This window comes from Pleurodeles waltl, chromosome 11, assembly GCF_031143425.1.
Source record: "Pleurodeles waltl isolate 20211129_DDA chromosome 11, aPleWal1.hap1.20221129, whole genome shotgun sequence".
NCBI classification, from domain to species: Eukaryota; Metazoa; Chordata; class Amphibia; order Caudata; family Salamandridae; genus Pleurodeles; species Pleurodeles waltl.
Window position 1 is genome coordinate 267,463,930 of NC_090450.1, and position 13,254 is coordinate 267,477,183.

Here is a 13,254-nt window from a genome sequence, read left to right on the forward strand (position 1 = left end):
AAATTACAAATCAGTGTTAGCAAAGAGAATGTTCCAATGTCTGATCCACAATGAGCCAAATGAGTACAGATGTGGCCCTCACCAAAATTATGGATTAGGAGAGATTTAGGGTCCCTCCTGGCTGGGGCAATGGGAATAGAGGTAGTAGCCCTTTAAGACTATGATATTGAGGCCATTAGTAACAAAGTATCATGCACAGGATACAGCACATGTGAAGCTATCAAGGATATATCTCAGTGTGGCCCCCTGCCTTCACACAGGAGTTTTAACAGGGGTTATACAGAGATTAGCAACATCACAATTTCACATATGAGCAATTTGGAAAAGCTTTCAGAAGTACTCATGGACTATCCAAAGGCATACAATGTCAACTATGGCAGACTATTGTAAATCATCAATTTGCAGAAGCTGAGAAGGAACAGCAAAATTATGTTATCTGCTAGAATACCAATGCTAAAAATATTGTGTGGACAGAATATCAAGTCAAAAATATCGATGACTAAATTATCGAGATGGTAAATGCAAATAGGTAAGTATAGATTTACTATTCTTAACACCACATCTACATACCTTGAAGATATATATATATATATATATATATATATATATATATATATATACACATATATATATGTATATATATATATTTTATATACATATTACCTAGTGGTAGTTGGCACTAGGTAGTTATAGTTAGGACCTAGTTTCCTAGTTCATAAGAAGAGCATTTTTTATTTTGCCTATAACTTTTGAGCCGCTGGACAAATCCTTACAAAACTTTCAAAACGTATACTTTGCTAAGCTCAGCTTCTGTCTTAAAAGTTTCAGGGTGATCTGTCAAGTGAGGGCCGAGAAAAAGGTGGGTCCCAAAACACATTTTCTCCATTCAGTTTTTTCATAGGACCTTTAGAAGCACCTACATCCCAAACTGCTGAGCGGAATTAAACCAAATTTGACATGAAGCTAGATTCTGTTCCACAAATCACACTTTTTGTGGTTTGGTGTAAATCCGTTCAGTAGTTTTGGAGTAATTTAAGGCCAAAATATATATATAGGGACGCAGATCTGGACGTGTAGATCTAGATCTTGATTTACGAATTTGGGGGAAAAGCAAGGCCCTGTTTGTCTGGTCGCAGCCTGACAGAAAAGTTGTAGCCGCCATTTTGTTTCTTGCAATGGCTCGGGGTGGGAAAAAGAGAGTGCAAAAACACATAAGGTGACAGGATACAGGTATCCTGACCCCCTAGGACAGATAGATGGCTTCCTTAGAGACCCCTTGTGGGAAAAAAAGGTGGGTAATAATTTTATTTACATCCGATCCGTTGAACCTCGGATACGAGTGGAACCGCGGTCCCGGTCCTGCGGCTCCACTGGTGGTCTGAAGACTTTGTACATCTTGCCTCTGAATGCATGTAGGAGGGTTTGCTGACAGGCCTGGCTATAGGCAGGGCACTGTGGCCAACCACTGCCACACACAGCCAAAGGCTGTGTGCGGCGTTGCTTATATATATGTCTGTGCATGCTAAAAAAACATAGAAAATCACTGAAAAAAAATAAAGGTTACAGGGACATTATAGTTAAGTTCTGAATTCCCTCACACAAAACTATGGAAATTCAGCAGTTATAGTTATTGTTAACTCAAGTAACTATAACTCGCGCCCTAAGGTAACTATAACTTGCGCCATGCACAGTTAACTACTCAACATAGTACATCGATAATGACAATGTCTAGGGCATCATTGATATTTTTAATGCAACATTTGCAATACAATTATTGATGAGAAATTTTGCATGATGGGGTGCAAGTTATAGTTACCTTAGGGTGCAAGTAAATGTAGACCGAAGAAACATTCATGCGCATGCCAATCAAAGGTACTCATGAGGCAGTTGGTGTATGAAGAAAAGCTAAAATATTCTAGTTTTTGCAAGCACTGACATTCATCAAAATTGGTGCATGTTATAATGAAAAAAGATCAATGGTTCTTTAGAATCACGCTTTATTTTCATCTCCACTTCTCCTCGTCAGCTCTTCACATCTCCTCTTCTCTCAGCTCTCTCTCCCAACATTCTATTGTGAACTCCTCTACCTAAAAGTCAGAACATTCCATTCTAAAGGGAAGGTGGGGGGGGAACGTACCACTTATATTTAAATATGTCATAACCTCTAATCTAACAAAATCTGCCTACATGTAATTACATGTTGCTACCTTAAAATATTACAACTAAATTACAACACATCTTCCCTTCCACACACAATATATACAAAGTGATCAAAAATATATACATTCAATAATAATTTGACATACCTACATTGATGTCTTAAATATATACATTCAATAGATAATTGGACATACACTACATCGATGTTTTAAAAGAAGTTCTATTGGTACTCTCTGTACCGACGTCACGTCTCTGCTGAATCTCCTCACTCTCGCCATTCTCCATGGAATTTCCTTCACTCCTCACGAGGGCTGATGGCTGTTGGACAATCCTGTCCATACTCCAACACTGACCATTTGTTAACGTAACCACATTGTTTTTCACTTTGGCAATATCAAAAGGACAGAAAATTTAGTGCCTCGCATATTCGGACAAAAACCCCTTACAGGATTTTTAACATAAACCTTATCCCCCACTTTCCACTGTTGTTGTTTAGTACCATGTTTAGTATTGTATCTTTTTTTGTAATTGTTTTGATGATTTTCTCTTCTAATTCTGAATTGTGGAGTTATGGCATCACTTTTTCCTCCTCCACCTAACCATGAAGGGAAGAATTTGGTACTTGGTTTCCTGCCCTTTAGAGCAGAAAATGGAGAAATTTTTGTAACTGAATTTGGAGTAGAATGGTACGCCCATAACATGTCTCGAATAGCATTTTCAATGATTATTTGGTTTACACTAGCTAACTGGATGCACTCTTTAATCAGGCGGTTAGTCCTTTCGACTAAACCGTTTGCCCTGGGACAATATAGTGCTGTAGTGAGGTGGTGTATGTTTAAAGAGTTAAGAAAATCTTTCATTTTTGATGAAGTTAATTGAACTCCATTGTCAGTGATCAAGGTGGCGGGTATTCCTTCCATAGCAAAAGCATCTTTAAGGAAATTTATAACTGATTCAGTGGTGATTTGGCTTACCATTTTTACATTAATCCAATGCGAGTAATAATCAATCAGTACTAAAGCAAAACGTTTCACAACACCTTTCATGTTGATAGGCCCTATGATGTCTAATGCCAATTTTGTCCAAGGCTTGTCTGGTACAGCCACAGGATAAATAGGAGTTTTAAGAATAATTTTAGTTTTGTCACTGCACGCACATTTAATGCAATTTTTAACTTCATTTTCTATCATAGAGTCCATGTTAGGAAACCAATATCTTTCTCTAACACGAGCTTTTGTGAGGCTCCTGCCTAAATGACCTTCATGAGCCAGATTGATAATTTTGTGTATCAATCCTGCCGGTGGTATTATCTTATCATTTCTTAAAACAAAATTTCCGTTTTCATTTATTTCATGTCTAACCTCCCAATAGTTTTTTAGTGTTTCGTCCAGATCCCTCCTAAATTCCGGCCATCCCTCCTTCGCTAATGTTCTCAATAAGGATAGGGATTCATCCTTATGGTCAGCCAACTTCCATTCTTCTTCACTGATAGCCAGAGTACAAACAACCATTACTGGGTATTCCGGGGTCTCATAGTCTTCATTTATAGTCAACGGTACTCTAGATAGAAAATCCGGAGCACAATTATTATTACCCGGTAGGTACTCAATCTTAAAACAAAAGCTCTCCAGGCCTAAAATCCATCTAGCAATTCTAGGTGTACAGTTGTAGAAACTTTTTGTAGAGAAAACATAAACTAGTGGTTTGTGGTCTGTACGTAAAGTAAATTGTGTACCCCAAAGGAAGAATTTAAAATGTTTTATAGCCCAGAAACAAGCCAGAGCTTCTCTTTCAATTACTGAGTAATTGGATTCTGCCTTATTTAAAGCCCTAGAAGCAAATGCTACAATTCTCTCTTTACCATCAACCACTTGGGATAAAGTGGCTCCCAAACCTTTTTTGCTCGCGTCAGTAGTAAGTATAGTCTTCCTTTCATGATTGAAAGTACCCAGGAATGGTGCTGTTACAATGGCTTGTTTAATCCTTTGAAATGCAGATTCATGACATTCTATCCATTTGTAAGGTGTGTGGTTTTTTAGTAACTCTCTTAGGTCATATAATATCTCTGAGAATCCCTTGACATATTTTGTCATATACTCAGCAAGGCCTAGAAAATATTTTAATTCTTCCTTGTTTTTTGGTGCCTCTGCCTTCTTAACAGCTTCCACTAGTGAAGTTTTAGGGTTGAACCCATCTTTAGAAATAGTGTGCCCTAAATAATCAACTGAATCTACTCTAATTTGACACTTATCCTTTCTCAATGTCAAACCCGCCATTTTTAGTTTACTAAGTACCTTTTTTAAGTTTGTATCATGTTCCTCTACATTTGCTCCATATATTAAAATGTCATCCTGAAAATATAGAGTCTTAGGGGTATCTTCCAAAACACGTTGCATGATTTTTTGAAATACGGCCACAGCTGATGCAAGCCCGAATGGCATTCTATTGAACATATACGATCCTAGGGGTGTAGTGAAAGCTGTGAGCCATTTGGAATCTGGGTGAAGTTCAACCTGGTGGTATGCGCTGGAGAGATCCAGCACGGAAAAACATGCTGCCTCCCCCATGGTGCTTAATATTTCATGAATAACAGGAAGTGGATGTCTTTCCACCCAAATGTTTCTGTTCAAATCTCTCAAATCAATGCACACCCTAATGTCGTCACAATTATGTTTCTTGGCAATTACGATGGGAGATAACCATTCTGAACTCTCAATTGGTTGAATAATTCCTAGAGATTCTAGTCTCTTAAATTCCTTTTTAAGAGGGTCTCTAAGTAAGTGTGGAATTTGTCTAGTTTTATGTACTATAGGTTTAGCCTTAGGTTTTAATTTAATTTTATGTTGGAAGCCTGCCAGTAGACCTAACTTTTCAGTAAAAATCTCAGGAAATTCCTGGAAAATCAACTCATTAGAGTTATTTTTGTCCATTAGCAGCACTTGTTCCGGATTATTAGGGTCCAGTTTGATTCCCAACTCCTTCTGATGCTGCCAACCCAGTAAACTGGATCCTTTTTCAACTACATAAACTTTCCCTACAGTGGTACGACCCTTAAATGATATTAAAGCCTTGAACATCCCTTTAAGAGGGATGGGGTCTTTGTTATAACCCTTGGGATTAATGTCTGGTTTTGACAATCTGGCGGACATTTCTTTACCAATACCTTTAAAATCCAGTTCATTTATGATTGTAAAGGGTGAGCAAGAGTCAGCGAAAACTGTTACTGGACTGCCATCAAGGGAAATATTACACTGAGGATATTGGAAATAATTTTCCTGTTCCTTTTTAAACTGCAGTATTATCTTTTTAACTTCTTGAGAATCATCTACCTTTTTATGCTCATATTGTTTATCAAATTTAGACACCTCCCTACACACTCTGGCAAAATGGCCTTTTTTATTACATTTTCTACATATGGCTGTCCTGGCTTGACAAAAGGTAGAGTTCGCCAAATGAGTGCTGCTCCCACAGCGGTAACATTTTAATCCTGTTGTAGGATTAGTGGTTTTTATAGGTTGTTTACCTCCAGTTTTAATTTTCATAACTTTTTCTTCTTCTGCATTTACCTTAATCTCTGCAACTTGATCAGAAGAAGCAGAAGGAGATCTGATTTCTTGTAAACATAGCTGTGTGTGCTCAATGGATTTTGCTATTTCCACTGCTTCCTGCAGATCAGGTTGTTTTTGTAGTAATTTTTCCTGAATTTTTACATTACTAGTACAACGGACTATTTGGTCTCGAATTAGTGAGTCATTAAGATTCCCAAAGTTACATAATGTACTCAATCCCCTTAGAGCAGCAACGTAATTAGTCACACTCTCTTGTTTGCCTTGGGAACGACAGAAAAATTTATGACGTTCTAAGACCACATTTACTCTGTCTCCAAACTGTTTTTCCAATTTCATATATGTGGTGACATACTCATCCTGTACTTGTCCATCTGGAAAATCAGGTTCAGGTAACGTATCATAAATTTTTCTGCCGTGCGTCCCTAAATTGTGTAACAATATGTGTTGTTTCCTGAGTGGGTTGAATTTATCTCCACCAATGGCAATTAAATATGATTCAAAAATTTTGAACCATTCTTTCCATGGGATGTTAGGTTCTCCAGTTTCATTTAAAAATGGAATTGGCTGGGACATGCACGCTGCAGCCATTTCTAAAGGAAAGTGTGATTTAAATAGTTATGAATGTATAAAATATAGCAATTACTATATACTATCAAGTGTATTCTCAAAGTGCAACTATAAACATTAAAAAGTTAGAAAATAAATATAGCAATCATCACATGTTATTAAATCTAAATAGTAACAGTTGAATGCATATTTATGAAGACATTAAAGAAAATGCACAGTCTAGTGTTGCAGCCGATTTAGAGGAAAAGCCCTGAGAACAGTAGGCCGATTTAGAGGAAAAGCCCTGAGAACAGTAAATTTCCCACAATGCCACAAGCAGGAAAGAGCTGTGCCTGTCAGCGTTACCACCAACAGGCTAATATAATTACCAATGCTTCTTAAACGTTCATGCTGTGCTTGTCAGCGTTACAACAATATGCAGGTCCAATTGCTGGAGTAAGACAATTCAGTGAAACTGCATTTGAAACCGAAGTACAGATGATCCTCAACCGTTTCAAAAACTCCACTAAACTGAGGTAATTCGCAAAGTACAACCTCTTGTGGATTAAAAGTTAATGAGATATGCTCCTCATGTAATTGTGCGCGCTTCCACACAGTTAAATATAATAAGAATGTTCCGTTTCAGAGCTGCCTTTCATAAAATGTCATCAGAAAAAGACCCATTTATTTTCTTGTGCATTCATTTTGCATTATTGTCAGTATAGATGATTAACTTGTGTTATTTAAAAATAGATCCTCATAGATGAAATACTTGTGTGTGATAGATTGATTTTCTTGACCTTCCCTCTCAGAAAAGGTGCTGTTCATAACCTGTGCTTGCCTCTCATGAAATAATGCTGGTAAAAGACACATTTATTTTCCTTTCCTTCCAGGAATATCTGTCATATGATTGATTGTGTCTTCTTGACCTTTCCTCTCAGAAAAGGTTCATAATGTGTGCTTTATTTTTTTTCCTTGTAAAATTATTGTTGAATTGAAAGGCTAACCTTATGAACTCTTCTTGCTGGTTTAGCTTTTCTTTCTAAATTAACTTTGCCAATATCAGGTTTTGTTTTGTTTTGTCAACACTATGCTTAATATTTCAAGACTTGAAAAATCAGTAATAGTGCTATCTGCATAGCTGCATTTTGTAGTAAAGTACTTGTTGAATAAACGGGATGATCCTTATGACTCCTAGATTATCCAGTCATTTAATTAAGAATAACAGTACCTTAAGTAAATGGTGGTCACTTTGATGAGGATGCAGCACAAGGGGTAGAGATGAAAGTGCCCCCTTTCGCACTCCAATCGTCGCCAGTGTTATAATGAAAAAAGATCAATGGTTCTTTAGAATCACGCTTTATTTTCATCTCCACTTCTCCTCATCAGCTCTTCACATCTCCTCTTCTCTCAGCTCTCTCTCCCAACATTCTATTGTGAACTCCTCTACCTAACAGTCAGAACATTCCATTCTAAAGGGAAGGTGGGGGGGGAACGTACCACTTATATTTAAATATGTCATAACCTCTAATCTAACAAAATCTGCCTACATGTAATTACATGTTGCTACCTTAAAATATTACAACTAAATTACAACAGTGCAGTGTGCAGGTATTTAGGAATTAGTGTCCGGAAGGCTTGTGACGAGAATGGGATAGTTAGCTTTAGCAGTTTTGGTGAGTGAGAATGCATGCAAAACCAATGTAGTTCATGGAGAGATTGGATGAACTTGTGTGTTTGTACCAATTCTGATACCTAGATATATTTAGCCATATTGTCAAAGCTATTTGTTTTGCCAAGATTTTGCATTGTGTTATGGCAAGATCTGCAGATTGGAGGAGATATATGGCTTAGGTCATAATGACCCAAATAAGAATAAGATTAGTCCAAGGACATCAAGAGGGTGTTTGGTTAGCAGGGTCACCAACAGGGCAGAGAAGCAGCTGGTAGCATAAGGAAGTCAGGAGAATACTTGCTCAAAGGGGTCACTAGTAGGACAAAGAAAAAATCTGGCACATGAAAGGAATGAAGTATATCATAAGCCAACCTTTAATTTATGAAAGGGGGGGGGTGCAAAACAATCAGGGAAGCACACAGACGTAATCATGCAGATCTGCTGTTGCCCACAGCCGCTGTACCTCTGATTTTGATTTTCTGCACTGTCACTGTTACGAGTCAGCACTGCTAATATACATGACTGTATTGTTCTAATTAAAATTAAACTGTATCAGCTATGTATGTTACTCCTTACATAGGATCTGATTTAAATTTTGGGGGACGGGTTACTCTGTCACATATCTCGTACGTCGAAATATAAGTCCCATTATTTCCTACGGGATTTATATTTCGGGGAGATATATCCATCACCATTGTGAAAGAGTAACCCATCCACCGTTATTTAAATCATGCCCTTAATGTCCTTATTGATTTGTACCTGGTAAATAGAACTTGATGGTTGTGGACAACTAGTTCATCACCCTTGGCCGGAATAGAGATGGGCATGTCAGCGCCTACAATGAGATGGTTTAGCCAGTTCCAAGGCCCGTCAGAAAGGGCGTGAGCCCTGCAGGAAGGCTGCTGTGGTAGGCAGATTCACAAAAGAGGAGAGCCATATATCTTGAAGAGAGAGCCATCCATCACGGATGATGAGACTGCACAGAGGGATATGGGAATGGGCCACAGGTGCACTGCTAGCACTGGGTCTATACATCACAATGGAATATATACAAGACATCCCCACAGACAAGCACATTGAGGCAGCAGGGGCAACCAGAAACAGGTGAGGTGATGGCAGCATGCAGGGTTTGAAGAGCTAACTGAAAAGGGAGCAGCAAAGTGGCAGTCACTCAGGGGACTCAAAAGAACTTGCAAGGGAGTACCATCTATTCAGATCCACCACTTCTCCAGGTTTAACCCCCAACATGGCAGGAATAGCAGGGAGTCATAGTCCAGTAAACCCAAGCATTGCAAAGGAAGTTGATATGAATGATGAGCCACTAATCCAAAGAAGACTGCTGTGTCAGGGTCAAAGATGATAGGAGAGGGCTGGAGATCGGAATACAGTTGGTGATAGGCAAAGGGAACCATGGGGGCAGACCGAGAAGAGAGCCAGAGTCACATGGACATGGGATGGGCCAGAGACCCAGGTCTGGGGGCATTAGGCCTGTTCACAGAAGGTCAAGCAAAAGGCTGCATGGCTATCAAGATTGAAGATATATTGGCGAGACAGGTGCTGAAGGTGGTGAATGCGAAAATAACAGTTCTGGGTGAGCAGTCAGCAGTGGCTCCTTGGTGGAGGTACCCAGCGGAGAGGGTTGAACTACAGTACACAGAGACAAACAGAGGGCCATGGGAGAGAGAAGAGGCAGCTTGGGCAAGGCTAGAGTAGAAATATGCATGTGCCACTGGCAGAGAGTGACCATGAGGGCAATTGGTGGGAAGTTTGGGGACAAAAGAGGGATGAGGACACCGAAGTGGAAGACTTGGGAAAGGAAGACTGGCTGGGGGAGGGTTAGTGACAGTTTCATGATCAAAGCATCCTAAAATATTTGCTAGGATTCAGGGGGGACATTTTAGACAGAAAGATAGTAGAGTGCAGGCTATGCCAAAGGAGAGGGCAATTAAAAAGATAGTAGAGTGGACCAGATGACATACAAGCGGTCAGATCTAGAAAATGACCTGTCGACAACAAGCTTTCTATTTATTATTATTTTCTGTGAAAAACATGCAGAGAGCAGTGTGGCACTCTTCATATACCTGGACGTCAGGTAGCCATCATCTGCTTTGGTGGACTAGCTTAGTTAACGTATGTTGTGGAACTGAGGGGGAGGAGGGGTCTAGAACCATCAAAATCACATAGACAGGCGGACAATGAGCTTCAACTCCAATATACAATGCCAATGAGATGCACCCCAGAAGTGCACATGGCAAGCGGATTGTCACTGCTCAAGGTGCCCTTTCACCAACTGTTTTGCCTGGAAGGTGAGGTCGCAAACTACTATATAGCCCAGAGCAAATACTAAGTGTCTCACTCTAAAACTGATGAGGTGATTGGCCTGTGAGAAAAGGCAGTTGGCATAGATAGCAGATGTGAAGTTTGTGTCCTATTCACTACCAATTTATTTGGATTATATTGCCCTCTGGTGATTCAGGTCTAAGGCAAAGTGTTTGTAGGTAAGGCAATGCACATGGGCTGCTCCACCTTGTGTGCAGTCCTCAAACCATTCAATACCTTTTCGTAATTGGTGGAGAAAGTGGAGGTGGAGGTCAGAGCAAAAGCTCAACTACCTTGATGACTTTTGTGGGTAGGCAGGACATGAGGTCAAGGTGAATGCAGCAGTCTGATGAGGATATAAGAAAGTACTGCTGACAAGTTAAAGGGACCATCATACCACAGGTGAGAATCACGTGATCGAGTACACTAGGCTATCAAGAGCAATTTTTGCACTCCTGTTTTTCAGAGCCTTGAAGGTATCTGAATCAGTAGGGTCAAAGAACTGCAAGGCTATGAGAATAGATGATGTAGTGATGAGAGAGATATGTTTGTGGATTAAGGCTCAAAAGAGCAAGATAGACATGGGGTTGTAATCAAACTTGAGGAGGTTAGGCAACAGAGAAATGTGTCCAGTGACAAAGTAAACACAATCGCCTGACTGACAAAAGTTAACCTACTCTTTTGTGTAAATTTACAATCATTTCTTATTCACAAAGGTATTTTATGAGCAGTAGCTTTATGATTGTGGAGTCTTTGCACATAAACAGATAGGACACTCCTATCTTTTTATGTGTGGAGAATTCCCAGTCATAAAGATACTCTTCATAAAAAACCTTGGTGAATAGCAAATAATCGTAAACCGACACAAAAGTGTAAGTTTACCTTCTTGATGCAGGACCAATATGAGGAAGTGAGAAGCATGGTGGGAAGTAGAGCTTCTAGAAATGAAGATGGGAAAGGGATAATGGGTAGGTGTTAGAAATTGGGTCTTTGTTTGGCAGTCAGGTTACCTCCTGTCCAAGCAAGGACCCTCACTCTAGTCAGGGTAAGTCACACACAATCCAAATTATCCTGTGCCCAGCCTCTGGTAGCTTGGCAATGAGCAGTCAGGCTTAACTTAGAAGGCAATCTGTAAAGTATTTGTGCAATAAATCAAACAATACTACCATGTAGCACCACAAAAATACACCACACAGTGTTTAGAAAAATACATATTATTTATCTGGTTCAATGCAGGTCAAAACGATCAAAGATGCAATAAGTAAATGTAGAGATATCACTGAAAAGTGATATAAGGTGTCTTAAGTCTTTTAAAAGCAAACAAAGTCTCTTTCTAGCACAAAGCACCTGGTTCGCGTGACAAACCTCCGCAAAGGGCAGCAGAGGAGGAGAATCATGGAAACAAAGGGGTGTTCGCCGATCTCTCGGGCCGCACACGGCGATGCGTCGTTTAGTTTCCAAGCAGGGACGGCTGTGCGTCGATTTCTGGCGCTCGGAAGTGGGAGAGACTTCAAAGAGTGGCTTAGAAGTGCACCAGGTCCCCTTTCAGTTCAATCCTGTCTGCCAGGGCCCCAGTAGGGGGTGTGGCAGTCCTTTGTGTGAGAGCAGGCACTCCACCCACCCAGCCCAGGAAGACCCATTCAAAATGTAGAGGTATGCAAGTGAGGCTGAATATCCTGTGTTTGGGGTGTGTCTGAGTGAATGCACAAGGAGCTGTCAACTAAACGCAGCCAGACGTGGATTGTAAGGCACATAAAGATTTAAGTGCAGAGAAATGCTCACTTTCTAAAAGTGGCATTTCTAAAATAGTAATATTAAATCCAACTTCACCAGTCACTAGGATTTTTATCACCATTCTGGCCATACTAAATATGACCTTCCTACTCCTTTCAGATCAGCAGCTAACACTCAAACAAAGTATGCAGGCAGCCCCAATGTTAGCCTATGAAGGGAGCAGCCTCAGAGCAGTGTAAAAAATAATTTAGGAGTTTTACACTACCAGGACATGTAAACTACAAGGGTAAATGCCCTGCCTTTTGCCTATACAGCACCCTAACCTACGGGTTACCTAGGGCATACCTTAGGGGTGTCTTATATGTAGAAAGAGGGGAGTTTTAGGCTTGGAAAGTACCTTTAAATGCCAAGTCGAATTGGCAGTGAAACTGCACACACAGGCCTTGCAATGCCAGGCCTGAGACAAGGTTAAGGGGCTACTTAAGTGGGTGGCACAATCAGCGCTGCAGGCCCACTAGTAGCATTTAATCTACAGGCCCTGGGCACACATAGTGCACTCTACGGGGGACTTACAAGTAAATTAAATAGTCCAATTGGGTGCGATCCAATGTTACCATGTTTAAAGGGGGAGAGCATATGCACTTCAGCACTGGTTAGCAGTGGTAAAGTGTGCAGAGTCTAAAAACCAGCAAAAACAGTATCTAAAAAGTGGAGGGAGGCAGGCAAAAAGTTAGGGATGACCACCCTAAGGCTGTCAGGTCTAACATGTGTCCCCCCCAGCTGAAAGTAGGAAGAGCTACCCAACCTACTGGGAGCTCTCATCACTAAGGCGGAAGTATCTGGAGAGACCATCAGCGTTGGCGTGGTCAATCCCCAGGCGATGCTCCACCGTAAAGTCCATCCCCTGTAGGGAAATGGACCACCTCAAGAGTTTAGGATTCTCACCCCTCATCTGCATGAGCCATCTGAGGGGCCTGTGGTCTGTCTGAACCCGGAAGTGAGTCCTAAACAGGTATGGTCTCAGCTTCTTCAGTGCCCAGACCACAGCAAATGCTTCTCTCTCAATAGCACTCCACCTCTATTCCTGTGGTAATAATATTCTATTAATAAAGACTACTGGTTGGTCTGAGCCCTCCTCATTTAGCTGTGTTAGAACAGCCCTTATGCCATGCTCTGAAGCATCTGTCTGCACAATAAATTCCTGGGAGTAGTCAGGGACCTTGAGCACGGGGGCCGTGCACATAGCTTCAT